The sequence below is a fragment of the Bos indicus genome, chromosome X (genome assembly GCF_029378745.1).
Source record: "Bos indicus isolate NIAB-ARS_2022 breed Sahiwal x Tharparkar chromosome X, NIAB-ARS_B.indTharparkar_mat_pri_1.0, whole genome shotgun sequence".
Lineage (NCBI taxonomy): Eukaryota > Metazoa > Chordata > Mammalia > Artiodactyla > Bovidae > Bos > Bos indicus.
This window is the reverse complement of record NC_091789.1, coordinates 17,424,774-17,444,144: the sequence shown is the minus strand read 5'-3', so window position 1 is coordinate 17,444,144 and position 19,371 is coordinate 17,424,774. Positions and strand designations below refer to the sequence as shown.

The 19,371-nt window shown below is 43.4% G+C and overlaps 1 pseudogene; it reads left to right on the top strand.

The window, feature by feature from the left end:
* Positions 1–549: 549 nt before the first annotated feature.
* Positions 550–668, top strand: LOC139181829 (5S ribosomal RNA; annotated as a pseudogene).
* Positions 669–19,371: the final 18,703 nt, after the last annotated feature.

Here is a 19,371-nt window from a genome sequence, read left to right as displayed (position 1 = left end):
ACAATGTCTGTATGGATCTGTGGATCTGTGTATTCAGTTCTTCTGCATATATACCTAGGGTTGGAATTGTTATGCCATAACAGTAACTTTATGTGTAATCTTTTGAGGAATTTCTGTATTTACGAATTGATGGCACCATTTTCCCATTGCACTAGCAATATATAAGAGTTCTGATTTAGTCACAGTTCTCACCAGCACTTGCATTTGTCTTTTTGATCATTACCATCCTAGTGAGGGGCTTCCCTGGTAGCTCAGTTGGTAAAGAATCTGCCTGCAATGCAGGAGGCCTGGGTTTGATTCTTGGGTTGGGAAGACTCCCTGGAGGAGGGCATGGCAACCCACCCCAGTATTCTTGCCTGGAGAATCCCCATGGACAGAGAAGCCTGGCGGGCTGCAGTTCATGGGGTCACAAAGAGTCAGACATGACTGAGCGAGTGAGCGTGAAGTATGATCTCACTGTGGTTTTAATGTGTATTTTCCTAATGACTCTTGATGTCAAGCATCTTTTCAAGTATTTTTGGCATCAACACTCTATCAAGAGAGTGTAAAAACTACAGCCATACCACCCTGAAGTCACTGAATTTCATCTGATCTACAAAGCTAAGTAGGGTTGGGCCTGGTTGGTACTTCAGTGGGAGACCACCTGAGAATTCCGGATGCTATAGGCTTAAAAAACAAAACTAGACTTGGCATCTATCCCCAAGCTAATTTTAAAGAATTCTGGAAGTTCCCTGGTGACCTAGTGGCTAGGATTCTAGATTTTTTACTGTCGTGGCTCAGGTTCAAGCACTGGTCATGGAACTGAGATCCAGCAAGTCATGTGGCATGGCAAAAAAAAAAAAAAAAGGTGCTCCAATAAGAAATCTGGAACTCTTGACATAAATGGAAAAATAGAAAGTTTCAGTGAAGAAAAAGAAGATGTAAAAAACGAAATAGACATTTAGGGGGAAAAAAAGTGTGGGAAAAAAATAACTCACATATGGGAGAAAACATTTGTAGATCATATATTTGATGAGAGTTTGATATCCTGAAGGATATTAAAACTAATACTCAACAACAAAAAGACAAACATCCTAATTGAAATGAGCAAAGGACTAGAATAGACATTTCTCCAAGGAAGACATATAAATGGGTTATAAGTACATGAAAAGATGCTCATCAATAGTCATCAGGGAAATGCAATTCAAAACCACAGAAGATACCACATCATACCCAGCAGGATGGCTACAATTTTTAAAATGGAAAATAATAAGTGTTGGCACAGATGTAGAGAAACTGAAACCCTCATAGATTGCTGGTGGGACTATAAAAAGATGGAGCCTCTGTGGAAAATAGTTTGCTGGTTCCTCTAAAGTAGTATTGCCATATGATCCAACAATTCCACTGCCAGGTATATACCCCTGAAGAATTGAAAACAGGAACTCAAACATATATTTGTACACCCACATTCATAACAGCATTGTTCGCCATAGCCCAAAGGTGGAAACAACCCAACTGTCCATCAGCAGGTGAATGAATAAAGAAAATCCATACAATGGAACATTGTTCAGTTTTATAAAGCAATGAGGTTCTAAAACATAGCTGCAACTTTAGATGAACTTTGAAAACATTATAAATTATATAACCAGACATAAAAAGCTTATATGGTTCTGCTTATATGAAATATCTAGAATACATCAATTCATAGAGACAGATTAGAGGTTACCAGGGACTGGAGGGAGTGGGGGATGGGGAGTTATTGCTTAATGGGTACAGAGTTTCTGTTTGGGGTGATGAAATATTTTTAAAATGATAGCTGTATAACCCTGTAAATGTGATTAATGCTATTGAATTGTACACTTAAAATGGCTAAAATGGCAGTCTATGTTACTTTGAATTGCAATTAAATACAGTAAAAAGAAGTACTATCTTTAACCCATATATAGTGAATATAATAGTAAAAATGATTTGGGGGGCTAAGAAGCAAGTCCTTGGATCAATTGAAATAAGGATTTCCAAACAAAGAAAGGAGAGGAAAGTGACCCTAATTATCAGGAAAACAAGAACTCCATTTGCAGGAGGAGAGAACAGAAGCCTCCTGGCTTGTGTGGGACACCTGAAGACCGTCAGTCAGGAGGAAATGCTTCAAGCACCAATATGCATGGGGTCTTTCAAGGGCACCCAGTCTGGTGTTTGGGGACCTTGCCCTCAGTCCTTTTGACAGAATGGCACTGCAAAACTTAAAAGTTAAAGCTACCAGGATGCCCAAACATGACTTGTGAGACCAGACCAGTAAAAGCTGGCCGAGAGCTGGCAGTGATCATGGTGGGGGCAGGAGGGGGAGGTTCCTGCTCTTAACTGATCTTAGGAGGGGCACAAGAAAGCATTCTCAGGAATACAGTAAGACAGTGGAACTGCAGAGTACAACAAATCCCTGTGGCCACACAAAGAGGAATTTGAACCTCTCAGGACCCCGGGACAGTCAGAAGTCCAGGGGTTAGAGATCCAGATCTGAGATTGGGTGGGACTCAGCCATATGCTCTAACCATGCATTGAGTCTATGTGCTGGACGAGCCGGCACCTTTGCCAGTAGGCATTTTGTGAACAAGGTTGGCACCTATTTACCACTCAGGTCCTGGACTATCCCATAGTCTAAGGCGGCCTGGACAAACAAGAGTTTCTATATTCATTTTCATCTCTATCTCGGATAAAACGTGCACCTTTCCATTGGGCTCATCAGACCAAGTGAATCAGAGTCCATGTGCTCCTCTCCCAGATCCCTTAGCTTTACCATCAGTCAGACTCCACCACTTAGCAGCTCACACCTGTCTATTTGGGGCTGTGCATATCCTGGGACCAGTTTTTGCAGTACCAATGGATATAAGGCACTTTTGGTCAAAATTGATATTTGTTGTACATTCTCTAGGTTTTCTTTTCTTTTTTTTGGCCATGACATGCAGCTTGAAGGATCTTAGTTTCCCGACCAGGGATCAAACCCCAGGCTCTCAGCAGTCAAAGTACCAAGTCCCAACCACTCGACCACCAGGAAATCCCTAGGTCTCCTAATTTGAGTCTTATGCTTGCTGAGTCAAATGCTTGCCTGAATGAATTCCTGACTTTCTCTCTTGTCGTCCCTACCTTGTGGTCCCCAAGAACTACTTTCCATTTCCTCCTCCTTTTCATGTTGGGAAGGGTTCCAATATACCCCTCTGCTTTTTCTCACGGCTTACCCTCAGCACCAGACTGGTGTGGACCCTGACCCGGGCTCTCTGGGCTTTGCTCCACTGTACATGCTGTCCTGGGCATTTTGAACTCTAGTTCACCCCACTGCTCCAGCAGCCCAGCTCCAATTCAACTGAAAGTCTGATCTTTCCCAACCCATTCAATGATCAGCAGTTGCCTATGGTCCTAGCTCTGAGAGAAGCTAGTCCTTGACCAGGGATTGAACCCAGGCCCCCTGCAGAGGAAGCACAGAGTCCTAACCACTGGACTGCCAAGGAATTCCCAGAACCTTCTTTCTCTTAATGGCAATGAGACCAAGCTGTAAGCTCAGTCCTTTTAAATAGAAAACAGTTCTCTTAAAGGTTGTTTCAGGAATTATAAAGTGATAATAAACATCCCAAGAACACATTTTACCCCCAGTTACTTTTGGAGCTAAACATGGTGACAAAATATTCATTGGCAACAGCAATGGTTTACCCAATAGACAAATTCATCCCATGCTTAGGATTCCTATGAAGCTAGGCGCCCCCCAAAAAAGTAGCTGAAAGCATCTGAGGTTTGGTATTTCAGAAATAGAATTGAATTATATAATCATTATGGAAAAAACAACTTTGTTGGGCTTCCTTATACTTATTTTCAATTTAATATTATTTTTCAGTTGATTAACCTATAGCATCAGGAGACACTGTAATTTCCTCCATACCTAGGGTCTCCAAACATTTTTATAAAACCCTAGGTGGCTATTTCATTACAGAGTTCTGTGGATTCCCCATAGTCCCTTCGGGACTACCTAGGCAACAGGGACAGGGGAGAAAAATGATTGAGTTCAGTAATGGGTGAGATCCAGGTTGGGACATTTGTTTCAGGCATTCTCTTGGGTGCTGAGGCTGAATAATTGAAATTCAAAGCTAAAGCAAGGCTAAGACTAACAGACATCCAGATTCAGGTTTCAGCGAGTCAAGAAAGGCAACTTAAGTTCAAAGAACAGGCATTTGGCTCTATTTTTCCTTTTTATAAAGACCTCTTATGAAAAGAAAGTTAATTTCTGTGACTCATAAACAGAAGATCTCCAAAGCGCCATAAGGTTTCTATGCAATTATGTCAGAAGAACGTGATGAGAAAATAAATAATTCCATGCTTCCTGCCAGTATATCCATGTACACAATGTGCAGTCCATAAAAGCAAGGTTAAGGAATAGTGTTAGTTATCAAGGAAAGAAGAGGGTTCATTCTGGTTAATAACTACAGCCTCTCCATGTGCACCAGGGCACCCAAATTTGATTTTGTCTGTGATTGGCTGCTTAGCCACATGCCAAGAACATCTGTGATATTGCCACACACCGGGGAAACAGTAGCTCTCAGCCCACTGGTACCAAGTGGGGTTGCTAAGCAATTACAGAAGTTATCTGAGGGTTTCTGGGTTTGGAAAACCTAAGTGACCCTCTGCATCAGGAGCAGATGGGAACAGGTAGTACCCTCCAGGGACCTGACAGCACCAAGATAGAAAATAGAGAATCAGAAAAGAAGACCCAGGCACATGTCCAAGAAAGACTCTAGTATTTATGCGCTATTTTACTTGTACGTGTTACTACACCATCACAAGGAAAAAAATCCCTTCTGCAAACATGAGAAATGTAACCTCCAAAGATGATGTTAATTGTACTTCTGGGTTCAAAGAACATACTAACTGCAGTATTCCCAGCACTTTATTCCTATAAGTTATTTCTGAAATTGATGCCAATAGCCAGTGACCCCAAGGGAACTCCAGGCTGACTGCAACCAACCTACCCTCCACCCAACTTTGGAGTCTAGCCTGCTCCTTCTTTCCCAGAGCTATAGGAAAAAGACAGTGAGAGGGGCCAAGAGGTGTGGAACTCTGAGCAGCCAAAGTAGTACAGGGAGCCTAGGACCTGAAGAAGACAAACCAATACAAGCCAAGGAAACAGCAAAGGAAGGGAGAATCTCAGCTTTGTCCAAAGATGCATCCTATACCTGATCCAGCTCCAGACCTGAGAACGGAGTGAAGGAGCTAGCTGGGGCCCTGCCTCCATGTAGCTGCCCAGACCCCTACCCTTTGCCAATTAAAGGTCAACTCAGGCCCATTCCATCAATTCCAAGTCCATCTATTCCACTGTCTACTCTACCTTTCCACTTAGATACCAGAGAAGTTTCTCAAATTCAACATGCCAAAACCCCAACATTTGACCTGTGTCTACTTCCTTCCTCAAACCCACTCACAACCTTCTCAATCTCTCTAATGCAACTCTGTTCCTCCAATTGCATAAACCCAAGTCCTGGGCATCATTTTTGATTCCTCCTTTTCTCTTAAGCCCTCAATCCAATCCATCAGTAAATGCTATTGGCTCTACCTTCAAACTCTACGGAGAAGGGAATGGCAGCCCACTCCAATATTCTTGCCTGGAGAATCCCATGAACAGAGGAGTCTGGCGGGCTTTAGTCCATGGGGTCACAAAGAGTTGGACGTGACTGTGTAACTAACATTTTCAACACTTTCAAACTCTATCTGGAATCTGACCACTTCTCATCTCCTCCACCTCTACCATCCTGGCCTGAGCTGCCATCATCTCTACCCCAGGACTATGTCAATAAGCCCCCTCCATTGCTTCTACCTTTATTCTCCCACACTCTCATCTAAACGTAGCAGCCAAGAATCAAACAGTTTACAAATAATAAATGCTGGAGAGGGTGTGCAGAAAAGGGAACACTCCTACACTGTTGGTGGGAATGTAAATTGCTGCAGTCACTATGGAAAACAGTATGCAGGCTCCTTAAAAATCTAGAGAAACCACGTGACTGAGCAATCTCCCTCCTGGGCATATAACCAGAAAAGATGAAAACTCTAATCTGAAAAGATCCATGCACCCCAATGTTCAGTGAAGCACTATTTACAATAGCCAAGACATGGAAGCAACCCAACTACCCACCAATAGACAACTGGCTTAAGAAGATGTGATACATCACACTACTGTATATAGAGCACAGGGAACTCTGCTCAATGTTATGTGGCAGCCTGGATGGGAAGGGGGTTTGGGGGAGAATGGATACATGTATATGTATGGCTGAGTCCCTTCTCTGTTCACCTGAAACTATCACGATCTTGTTAATTGGCTATAACCCAATATGAAAGAAGGTGTGGTATAGATAGATGTAGATATAGATATATAGGTATTCAATGGAATATTACTCAGCCATTAAAAAGGAATGAAAATTGCCATTTGCAGCAACATAGATGGACCTAGAGATTATCATACTTAGTGAAGTCAGAGAAACATATCATATGATTTCATTTATATGTGGGATCTAAAAAAGTGATACGAATGAACTTATTTGTAAAACATAAATAGACTCCCAGATATAGAAAACAAACTTATGGTTACCAAAGGGTAAGAGGGATGCATAAATTAGGGGTATGGGATTAACAGATACACACTACTACCTATAAACAATAAGGATTTAATGTACTGTGTAGCACAGAGAACTAGTCAATATCGTATAGTAACCTATAATGGAAAATAACCTGAAAAAATAAATATATATAAAACTGAATCACTTTACTGTACACCTGAAACACAACATTGTAAATCAACTATACTTCAGTTTTCTTTAAAAAGATAAAAGGAAACATAAAACACAGCATCCAGACTGAACTATTTCAACTGCAGATCAAACCATGTCATTCCTGCTCAACACTTTGCCACAGTTCTTCATTTTATCCCGAGTCAAAGCCAAAGTCTAAGGCCCTATGTGATCTGGCTTCCCATCATGCCAGCGTATACTGCTCCCCTCTCACACATTCTGCTCCAGCCACAACTTGTAGATTGTTTCTCAGAAATACTGGGCACAAGGACTTCCCTGGTGGTCCAGTGGCTAAGACTCTGTGCTCCCAATGAAGGGGGCCCAGTTTCAATCCATGGTCAGGGAACTAGATCCCACATGCCACAACTCAGACCTGGTACAGCAAAATAAATAAATAAAAATAAATTTTAAAAAAGATTCACTAATAAAAAGAAAATGCCAGGTACAATCTTACTTTAGAGTCTTTGCTCAGACTGTTCCATCTTTCTGGAATTCTCTCTCCCACCTGAGATCTACGTGGCTCACCTCCTCTCCTCCTTCAGTTTTCCACTGAAATGGAATCTTATTGAAATGACTCCCTGACTCCCCTGTGTAAATTGAGGGTCCTTCCCCCAACACTCCCCTTCCCTTTCCCCTGCTTGATTCCCCCTAGTGATTAGCATTCATCATTTAGTTAGTTTAGCTTTTACTTTCCCTAGTGTATTTGGATCTTGAGATGGGAAAAGTTAGGCTTTCTTCTCTGTGGAAGGCATTTCTGGCCACAGGAGACAGGGGCAGGAAACAGACTTTCCCCCCAGAAATAGCCCTCAGTGTGAGGGGTCTCCTGTGCCTCCAGGTAGAACCAGCTCTGTCAAGGAGCTTGGGGTGGGACTGGCCCCACTATTCAGGGCAGATCACCACTGAGAAGGACTGAGATGAACAACTTCTGGGCTCCCATTTGGTGGGTTCCACAGGTTGGGTAGGTAAGCTGTGGACTATGACTCTCCAGGCCCAGCCCCAAACCTCCTTTGTCGCCTATTGTCATGAGTCTGTAAATTCTGTTGGAGAAGGGTCCCTCTCTTATTTGCTGCTGAATCACCAGCACCTAGATCGGGGCTTAGGACACAGTAGTTGCTCAATAAATACTTGTTCGCTAAATGCATGAATGAATCAATGAAATGACCAAGTATACCAGGGAGAACTTGCTCCCTGCCAGCCTCCTAATCACTACTCTTTCTCTACCTTTCTCCCCTATCCTGTTGGCTGTCCCTGGCTTGGTTCCCCCAAGTCCTTTCTGTCTGTCTTCTCCCTCATACCACTCTTCTGCATTGCCTCCCTATTTCCAGCCCCCAACCCAAGCCTGCCTCGACCTGCAGCACAGTTGGCAGGGCCACTGACAGCCCTCATCTCCTGCTTGCTCGAGGGCCTACTATGTGCCCGGCATCATACTAAGTACATGCTACACACTTTCTTTATTCCACAGGATGACACATCTGTGAACAAAGCCAGCTATCATCCACCTGCCCTCAGATCGAGCCTCTTCCCTCAGACCAAGGGAAGGGGTGTTTCCCTGCCCTTCGCACACTGAATGCTGAACTTGCCCACTGTCCTATCTCAGCCTTGCCTTCACGAGAAACCTCCCAGCATCCACCTCACTCCACTCGTTGTAAGCCCCCAGGTCTGACTTCTCAGGATACCTCACACTGAGGACACCTCGGGGATGGCCTACAGAAGAACAAAGGCCTGGATTTCAGCTGCCAATGGTAGCTAATTTTCCCAGAACCTAAATTCTCATCTTGCTGATAATTATTATCGTCTGCTGATAATCCAGCCCCAGGGACCCACATCACTATATAGTGCATTCTCTATATATCTGATCTCTAACCAAAGATTGGAAAATCCTTGCCTGGGAATGGAGTGAAAAGCATTTTTGGAAATATTCAAAACATGCATCTCGGTTCCTCAATGAGAACCAAAGCTGAGGATGTGACGTTTATAGGACATGTCAGTGGAAAAGATTACTTTTCTTAAAATACATTTGTTAAATGATAGGTAAAACAGCAAACGGATGGGAACCTACAACTGGGAGACATCACAGGAAGAGGGAAATATGATTTTTATTATAAACATATGCATTTTATTATTTCTCCCAGTGAGGATCAGGATTGGGAATCTGCAGCTGTGAAAGGGCAAGGAGACAGCAGTATTTTTAGACCTGTCACTTTAAAATATACCTTCTTCTGCTTTGCCGCACTGTTTCTCTAAACAAGGCCCTCTTGCAGCCTGAGCACAGCGAAGATGAATATACATATGAAACAGATGACTAGAAGGCAGTTCCTCTTACCCTGGCAGACACTGTCTGAAATAACTTGGCTTGTCACCACCCCCACCCAGGACCAGCTCATTCCCCATGCTCAGGCATCTGGGCCACTGTCCCCCACCCCACCCCACTCCTGTCCCATCATCCCCCACAAGTCTAGTCCTAGCTGGTACCCAGTCCTGCTGGTTCTTTCTCAAAAAGTCTCTTCCAATGAGTATGAACATGTGAAGCCACTGCTTAATAGCCTGTGTGCTAGAGACATATTTCTTTGCATCTAGGCCATTTTCCCATGAGGCAAGCAAGAGGGTTTTGCCCCAGCTTATAGAGAAGGAAACTGAGGCTCAAAGAGGTGAGGTTTCTTGCTCAGGTGGTGAATGGGCAGATTGGAACCCAGGTGTGTGGTTTCAGAGTTCTGGCCTATGCCATAACCATGCTGTCTTGCATCCTCCCTGCCTCCCCACCCGAGGAGGGCATTGCAACCCACTCCAGTATTCTTGCCTGGAGAATCCCATGGACGGAGGGGCCTCTCGGGCTGCTGTCCGTGGGGTCTCAAAGAGTCAGACACGACTGAAGTGACTTAGCACACACTCGAGTCTTCCCAGCCCTCAGCCTAGGCTAAGCATTAACTGCTGCATGGCTGCGATGTCCCCTTCCCACAACTCCAAGTCCTGCACACAGAGCCACAGGCATTTGCCACAAACAATTCTCTCTTTAGGAAGCCCCTGTCTCTCCAGGGCCCTCTATATTGCCCAGGTATCACATTCCAAAGGTCTCACTGTGGCACTGAACCCTCCCTGAGCCCAACTCTAACTCCAACCTGTCTCCAACCATTTCTCTCCCTCACTTCATCCTCATCGATCCCGCACGTGCCTCAGCATCTTTGCTCACACTCTAATCCTCCACTGGACCTCCTTCCACCCTCTTCATCTCCTTCACAAACCTTCACTGGTGACTCCATAAAGCTGTGAACCCTCTCCTGCAGTAAATTCCACTGCTTGGGTCTATGCCTGTCCTAACATTTTCTAGGTGTACTGTGTGTCTCTCTTCTCCCCACAGTAAGCAGATGTACTACTCCCCTGTCTGCCTGGCACCATATTGGGTACAGAATACAGGGCTTGTAGTTTCTGACCAGTTTTGACTTGAGTCTGTTTAGCGCCAAGCTAATGGGGTTTCCCCAAAGAGGCGGGCTTATGGGAAGGGATGTGACTCATATAGAAGCCACTACTTTGTCCACAGCGAGGGCCAGCATCTCAAAGACAGCCAGAGCTGGCTGTTCAGAGAGCTGAAAGCACTGCATCGGGCCTTTCAATCAGTGGTTCTGTTTGTGCCATTAAGCAGTCCCTTCTTCCCTGTGGCATCCAGAACCAGAGGCCTGACACAAGTGGGAGTGACAGGCACTTTATTACTGACATGTCATCACCTACACGGGACTGCTCTGCCAACAAGAAGGCGATTTCTCCAGCCACTTCACAAATGACTGAATTATGGGCTTACTCAGTCTTTCATGCTGCCAGGCTCAACATTTTCGTTTACTCCTCTCGTTACCCTTGGCATGGTTTCCACACTGGGGAAGGCAAAGCACTCCCAAGCTCACGTCTCCTCAAGGACTCTTAAAAAATACGCTGCTTTAAACCGAAGATCTTCCTCAGTTCATAGACATCGCTCTCCCTCCCTGCCCATGGGCCCAGGCCACTGTTGGGGTCTCAGGCCTGTGGAGAACAGTGGAGAACTTGTCCACCTCTTGGCTCTTGATTTCAAACCATTTCCTAGTGAAATACTGTCATTTTGGGAAACAAGTCTGTCAGGAAGTCATTTCAGGCAAAAATCAAATCCACAGCACTCCACACAAATAACAAACAGCCTGCAAAGCCCTTCAGTGGGACTCCAAGAACTGCCATTTGGAAGGGAGGTCAGGAAGTAGAGCATAAACATCTGGTGTTCCAAAGGGCTGGCCTGGGGGCTGCGTGCAGATGGGAGAAGCCCTGGGCCCTGGGCCTGGCCTCTCAGTACCTTCTCTTTGTTTTTTTTTCACAACTGATTTTTGGCCACCAGGGCACTGAGTCACCAGACCTCAATTAACACTGGAAGTGCTACTCAAACAGATTGACTGTTTATCAAGGTGATGGGCCATTTTCACTGACTATTTCTAGTATTTATTTTTTAGTTAGCCAAAGTGCTAATTTGCTTACCATTTCTTGGCATCAACTGTCCTGAGAGGTCTTTGAATCTTCAGAGGGTCCCTTTTGTCCTTCATTTCCAAGTCATGCTGGCTCCTTGGGCATTTTGCAGAAATGGATTAACTTGGTCCAGTCCTGAAATTAGTGCAAAAACACTCTGACTTCTGGAGTGTCTCAAAAAGAAGACAATGTTAACAATAGTAGACTCTTCTCAAACCACCTTGCATTGAAAGAGCACGACATGTTTCACAAATGTTAACTACTTAAATCACCCAACACACCTGCATCCTGAATAAGAGCCATCCAGATAGCTCTCCCTGGATGAAATGTAGTCCCATCTAGAGTAAAATTCCCATGCGGAAGCTATAATTGCTGGAGCTGCAAGTTGATGGACAGTTTTTGGTTAACATCCAACATTTTGCTAACACTGTAATGGGATCTTCATTGGAGGTCCCATTGGATCAAGAGCTCCACCCCTCATCTAACTGGAAAGATGATGCCTCTGGGCCTGTGTTTCTCAAGTGTAACCTATTGCACTAGCTGGTTTAAAATCTAAGAACAGGATGTGCTGATGGCTGGGTGAGAATTCCAGGCAGCGCAAAAAGCAAAGAGAAGGTGGAGGCAAAGGCTGACTGAATTCATTCTGGCTTGATGGCCCCAAATTCCCCAGGTGTCAACTAAGAAAATTGGGAGTGCTACTATCAGGTTGGCCAAAAAGTTTGCTTGGGAAAACCCTGCACGAATTTTTGGCCAACCAAGTACCTCACTGCTGGCTGCCACCAGGGGTGGGCACAAAGGTATGCAGCTGGATCTCAAGACTTAAAGCAAGGTAAGGGAATCCAGCCACAGGCAGAAGAGAGAAGTGACCAGAGCAGAGACAGATGAGAAACCTAGCAGAAAGATATCACACCAGACAAGGCCTCATTTCCTCTTCCCATCACTCAATGACATGTTGAGAATTTCCCCCAGTCCACCTTAATCTCCACTAAAAGCCACTTCTCCTGATACTCCTTCAGCAAAATGGAAGAGTCCTGAAGCTCAGCAGAAAGTGGATTCCTAGGGTGTTGGCCCCAGGAGGGTTACTTGCTTGTTTTTAACCAAGGCTCTCCCTGAGTTGGGGAACCTTGACTTACATGGTAGCTGACCTTGTACAGACTTCAAGGCTACTCTGCAATCTTATTGTTGATAGGAGTCCTCTGTACCTCCCATTCACCACAATGACTAATCCAAACCTTCAGTTCAGTGCAGTTCACTCACTCAGTCGTGTCCAACTCTTTGTGACCCCATGAACCGCAGCACAGTCCATCACCAACTGCCGGAGTCTACCCAAATCCATGTCCATTGAGCTGGTGAGGCCATCCAACCATCTCATTCTCTGTCACCGCCTTCTTCTCCTGCCATCAATCTTTCCCAGCATCAGGGTCTTTTCAAATGAGTCAGCTCTTCGCCTTAGGTGGCCAAAGTATTGGAGTTTCAGCTTCAACATCAGTCCTTCCAATAGAGCACCCAGGAATGATCTCCTTTAGGATGGACTGGTTGGATCTCCTTGCAGTCCAAGGGACTCTCAAGAGTCTTCTCCAACACCACAGTTCAAAAGCATCAATTCTTCAGTGCTCAGCTTTCTTTATAGTCCAACTCTCACATCCATACATGACTACTGGAAAAACCATAGCCTTGACTAGACGGACCTTTGTTGACAACGTAATGTCTCTGCTTTTGAATATGCTGTCTAGGTTGGTCATAACTTTTCTTCCAAGGAGTAAGCATCTTTTAATTTCATGGCTGCAGTCACCATCTGCAGTGATTTTGGAGCCCCAAAAAAATAAAGTCTGCCACTGTTTCCACTGTTTCCCCATCTATTTGCCATGAAGTGATGGGACCAGACGCCATGATCTTAGTTTTCTGAATGTTGAGCTTTTAAGCCAACTTTTTCACTCTCCTCTTTCACTTTCATCAAGAGGCTTTTTAATTCCTCTTCACTTTCTGCCATAAGGGTGGTGTCATCTGCATATCTGAGGTTATTGATATTTCTCCCGGCAATCTTGATTTCACCTTGTGCTTCTTCCAGTCCAGTGTTTCTCATGATGTACTCTGCATAGAAGTTAAATAAGCAGGGTGACAGTATACAGCCTTGACGTACTCCTTTTCCTATTTGGAACCAGTCTGTTGTTCCATGTCCAGTTCTAACTGTTGCTTCCTGACCTGCATACAGGTTTCTCAAGAGGCAGGTCTTAGCACTCTTCAAATCCCAGGCCCCAGCTCTGCCGCCTTCACTCTTAGCAGGACGCCGGGCAGATGTCCTCACCAAGATACATGCCATAATGTATGAACTTTTTATTCCTTCCCTTGTCTTCAAACTTATTTATAGGTACATGTTTCCAAACCTACCCTTTCTTCATTTCTTCCCCAGGGTCAGCAACAGGTGTCCCTCCCCACTTCTGAGTCCTTGCTCATCATGTCTCCTTCCTGTGTCTTCAGCCTTTCCCTCTATGCTTGCTTCCTGTCCCCAACCTAGAAGTATGCAGAAGCCTCAATTTGGAGAAGGTCATCTTCTACCATTTGCCTTTTAAAGGTGAGATTCCACAGGGTTCTGTCCTAAGCTTGCTCACAATCTCCCTGTTGATCTCATGTATTCCCATGGTTCAGATACTCCAAAACACCAAATATCCCTCAAATAATATCCATAGCACAGGACTTCCCTGGTGGCCCAGTGGCTAAGACTCTGTCCTCCCAATGCAGGGAGCCCAGATTTGATCCCTGGTCAGGGTGTTCTTGCCTGGAGAATCCCAGGGACGGGGGAGCCTGGTGGGCTGCCGTCTATGGGGTCACGCAGAGTCGGACATGACTAAAGCGACTTAGCAGCAGCAGCAGGGACCTAGATCCCACATGCAGCAACTTAAAGTCTCCACATGGGCAATTAAAAAGAAAAAAAAAAAAAGATTCCACATGCCACAACTAAGACCCAGTGCAGCCAAGTAAACAATGTTCAAAAATATCCACAGTTCTCTCCCATCACTTTCTTATGAGCTCCAAGCCCCTATGTCCAAATGCCTACTGATGATAGCTCCACCTAGATAGCCCACAGGCCTTTCAAACTCGGCATGTCCAAACTGAAGATATCTTTCCCACCTCCCACTCTCAAGCTCTTTCTTTACCTATAACAATAGCATCCACTCAGACACCTGGATCCAAAACCTGGAGTCACCATTGATAAGTTTCTGATTTTCCACATTGCACGGGATGTCTCCCTGTCTGTTCTGCTTCCTTAATATCACTGTCTGTTAATTCCATCCCCTCTCTTCATATCTTGAAAGTTGCTCAGTCGTATCTAACTCTTTGCAACCCCATGGACTGTAGCCCACCAGCCTCCTCTGTCTGTGGAATTCTCCAGGCAAGAATGAAGTGAAGTGAAGTGAAAGTCACTCAGTTGTGTCTGATCTTTTGCGACCCCATGGACTATACAGTTCATGGAATTCTCCAGGCCAGAATATTGGAGTGGGTAGCCTTTCCCTTCTCCAGGGGATCTTCCCAACCCAGGGATGGAACTCAGGTCTTTCGCATTGCAGGCAGATTCTTTGCCAGCTGAGCCACCAGGGAAGCCCAAGAATACTGGAGTGGGAAGCCTATCCCTTCTCCAGCGGATCTTCCCAACCCAGGAATCAAACTCGGGTCTCCTGCATTGCGGGTGGATTCTTTACCAACCGAGCTATCAGGGAAGCCCCTCCAGGCAAGAATACTGGAGTGGGTTACCATTTCCTTATCCAGGGGATCTTCCTGACCCAGGGATTGAACCCGGGTCCCCTGTGTTACAGGTAGATTCTTTACCTTCTGAGCCACCAGGCAAGCCCATGTCTTAGTAGTCATTTATTTAGTCATGTCATGTCAATTCTAACTACTTGACAGTTCCAGTGGCTTTGTTTTTTTATTCACCTCCCAGTTGTTCTATTTTAATAGTCAACTAACTTGTATCCTTCTTTCTTCTAGGCCCCTCCAGTCTGGGCCTCCAACTGTGAACACAGCCAACTACTTCCTCTATACTAACAAAACACATTATCTTGCCTCCACTCTGGTACTCACAATAGCACATATTTTATGTTGCAATTATTTGTTTACATGTCAGGGAGTCTCCCACTGGATTTAGAGCTGCTTGAGGACAGGCTCTCACTTTAATTTGACTCACTTTTAATTCAGAGCAAATGAATACATTTGATGCTGCTTGGTTGTCTCTAGTAAAAGGGCAGCAAAAGACACTACCAGAATAGCTAAAATTTTAAAAGGCAGATAAGATAAACAAGGACCTACTGTACAGCACAGGGAACTGTACTCAATATTTTGTGATAATCTATAAGGGAAAAGAATCTGAAAAAAAGAATATATATTTTTATATAACTGAATCACCATGCTATACACCTGAAAGTAACACAATATTGTAAATCAACTATAGGTCAATAAAAAACAAAATATTTTAAAAATAAAGATAATTAGATAGTATTGGTTCCAATTTTTTAAATTTATTTTTAATTGCAGGATTCTTGCTTTACAATGTTGTGTCAGCTTCTGCCATACTCAGCTGTTTAAATTGGGTGGTCCAATGGTTAGGACTTGGCATTTCCACTGCAGAGGCACAAGTTTGATCCCTGGTCGAGGATCTAAGATCCACATGCCACACTGTGTGGCTAAAATAAAATAAAAGGTAGATAATACCAAGTGTTGGAACTGGAATTCTCTTACATTGCTAGGCAGAGTATAAATTGGTACAAATACATTGGATAAGTATATGGCAGTATCATAAATATAGATATATAGTGTCCTATGAAACAAGCAAAATTCACTCCTAAATATATTCCTAACATAAATGTATAGACACATGTACCAAAAAGACATATACAAGCATGTTCATATAGCACTATTCATAATAGTTTCCAGTTGGAAACATAAATAATTATAAGCAATAGATTAAATTCTATGTAGCACTGAGAACGGAGAAGGCAATGGCACCCCACTCCAGTACTCCTGCCTGGAAAATCCCATGGACAGAGGAGCCTGATAGGCTGCAGTCTATGAGGTCGCTAAGAGTCGGACACGACTGAGCGACTTCACTTTCATGCATTGGAGAAGGAAATGGCAACCCACTCCAGTGCTCTTGCCTGGAGAATCCCAGGGACAGGGGAGCCTGGTGGGCTGCCATCTATGGGGTCGCACAGAGTCGGACACGACTGAAGCGACTTAGCAGCAGCCAGCAGCAGCAGCACTGAGAAGCAAAGAACTATTTCTGTTAAAACAACAACAGCAACACATGTATAATTCTCACCAAAAAAATACTGTTGCATGCAAGAAGCCAGACAAAATAATCTACCCTATAGAATTTCATTTATATGAAGTTAAAAGACAGACAAAATTATTCTATGGCATTAGTTCTTAGGTTAATGACTAACCTTGGAGGGGGACTAAATTACTGGAAGGGGACATTAAGGGGGCTTCTATGGTGCTGGTCACGCGCCATTTCTTGATCTGGGTAATAGTTACAGAGGTGTGTTCAGATTGTGATAGTTCATCAAGATGACACTTCACTTTTCATGTATATACTATACTTTCTTTAAAATTTTACTTTAAATAAGTATATCTTGAACTACATTAACCATCTTTTCAACTTTTAAGAGTTCTGTTTTTGAAAATGTTTACATATTTCATTTATGAGTTGCCTCTTGAAATCCTCTCCTCCATGTCACAGTTTCTATTCTCATCTCTTTTGTAGTCTTTTGCTGTTTTCTAAACTGGACTCTCTGCCTTACATCTGTCTCTCCCCCCACCACACATACACAGAGTTCATTTTACATACTATTAATAAAGCCCACAGCTCATCACATCCTACCCTCTACTGAAAAGACTTTAGTGGCTCCACTTCAAAGAATCAAAGTCATTGAGATGCAGCAACTGATTGGAAGATGGAAGCCTGGGAGAGAGGGAAGAGTTAGCAAAGATTCTTGGCAACTGGGTGACCTATGGGTAGTGTCCTAAACAAAAATAGGAAACAGAATAAGATGAGTGAGCGCTGAAGGGAAATGGTGAGCTCAGATTAGAATACAGTGAGTTTGAAGTCAGTGGCTAACAAAATTGAGTGGAGCTCTGACAATCTAATGAAAAATGGATAAGCAGTGAAGAGTAGTGAGTATCTCAGGTCAAATCAATACAAAGGGAGACTGATTCTAAAGAACAAGGAATAGATTCTCATCAGATAATTTGAATCTGAAGGAAGTTCACCTCAGCTATAGTTGATAACACCTGAAAATTCTAATCAATGCAGCAAATGTTAGCTCAGTTCCACTAACTCAGAACCCCACTCCTCATCTCCTCCATGTGCAGTTAGTACTGCATGGTCAGGACCTGCAGCTGGACAGGCCACCCAGGAACTGCGGTGGCTCCCAGTGTCCTACAGAACTGCCTGTGTGGCCTGCCTAATCCACCACAAACTCTAGGGCTGGGACTTCCTCCCATCAGTCTCTAACAGCCAGGAGTCAGCAGAAGAAACCACAGCCCTATCCCAAATCCTCAGTCCCTCCCCAGGTACTTAGGGTTGAGAAAAGACACTGTTCCTTCTACACTATTATGCCTGCAAGGACAGGGTCTTGAGACCCTTCTGTGGACCTCATCCTCAAAAGGTACGACCTCTCAGCACCATGCCCTTTTAGATCAAAGTTCTCATTTTTCAATCTGTCTTCAGTAAGCTCAACAACTCTTTATTCTTAAACCCTGAACAGCTCTTTTTCAGTGTTTATTATATATTGCTATATTGGTTTGGGAGGAGAAGCAGGTTATAATATATCTATAGTATGTTCCTGTTTTAGTTATAAGAAATATACATATTTCTATGCTTAAATAAGCACATTGGATATATATACACATTAAAAAAAAAAAAAAAAACTGGAAGGAAATATACCAAAATGTTAACAGTGGGTTTACTTTCTTCTTTGTGTTTTTCTATGTCATGTCATTTTTAAATGCATGTATATTAATTTTTTAACTAGAGGTAAATTTTCCAATGTCCTTTTTTATTCAAAAATTGAAAACAGTTTCCACTTCCAGTATGGTAGAACAAGTCATTAACAGAACCACCTCCCTGAAGATATCAACTATAAACTCTGAGGAAAATGACCAAAAAAAAAAAAGAAAAAAAAGAAATCTAGAGATTCTAGAGAGTGAAAAAAGGAGCATATTCTGGATGGAAGCTGAAAAGGAAAGCCTGGGATATGGGGTGAGTTTCCATCTTTACAGCTTGACCTTGAGCACAGACTTCATCAGAAACTCTGCCATCTTTCTGCCCTGAAAAACCAGATGATGTCAGAACCCAGGGTAACTATAGCCATCTGAAAATGCCATGGGAACCCTATAAATTAGAGAAGCAGAATAGGAAGTCCCCATATTCCATGCATAAACTCAGCCAAGGTTTCTGGCTGAACCCTGGGCCTTTGAACCATGCATTCCTGGGGGTAGACTCAAGTCTTATCACAGTTAAGGCTAAAAGATTTGAACTGCTAATTGAGCTGATAACCTCCATAGGTGAGGCAGAGTTTGCAGTCTGAGGCTAAGTTAATTGCTTACTAAAACAAAAAAGTGTCAACCCTTTTTGGAGGAATATAGTATAATCCAGAGTCTCCACAAGCTAACAATTACAATGCGTGGTATACAATATGAAATTACCCAACATATGAAAAAAAAAAACAAACCAAAAAAAACAGGAAAATGTGACCCATTGATTCTCAAGAGAAAAGATAACCCATTGAGTTCAACACAGAGATGACCTAGATGTTGAAATTATCAGACAAGAACTTTAAAAGAGCTATTTTAACTATAGTCAATGGGGTAAAGGAAAATATGCTCATAATGAGTAAGGAAAAGAAGGAAATCAAGAAAATAGAAACTATGTTTTTTAATCTAAGAAATTCTAAAACTGAAAGATACAGTAACTAGAAAGAAACCTCAATGCACTCAAAAGCAGAATGGAAAGACAGAGAGAGAGTCAGTGAATGCGAAGATAGATCAGGAGAAATTCTCCAATCCAAAGGAGAATAAAGGTCAGAAAATAAAATGAGCAAAGCCT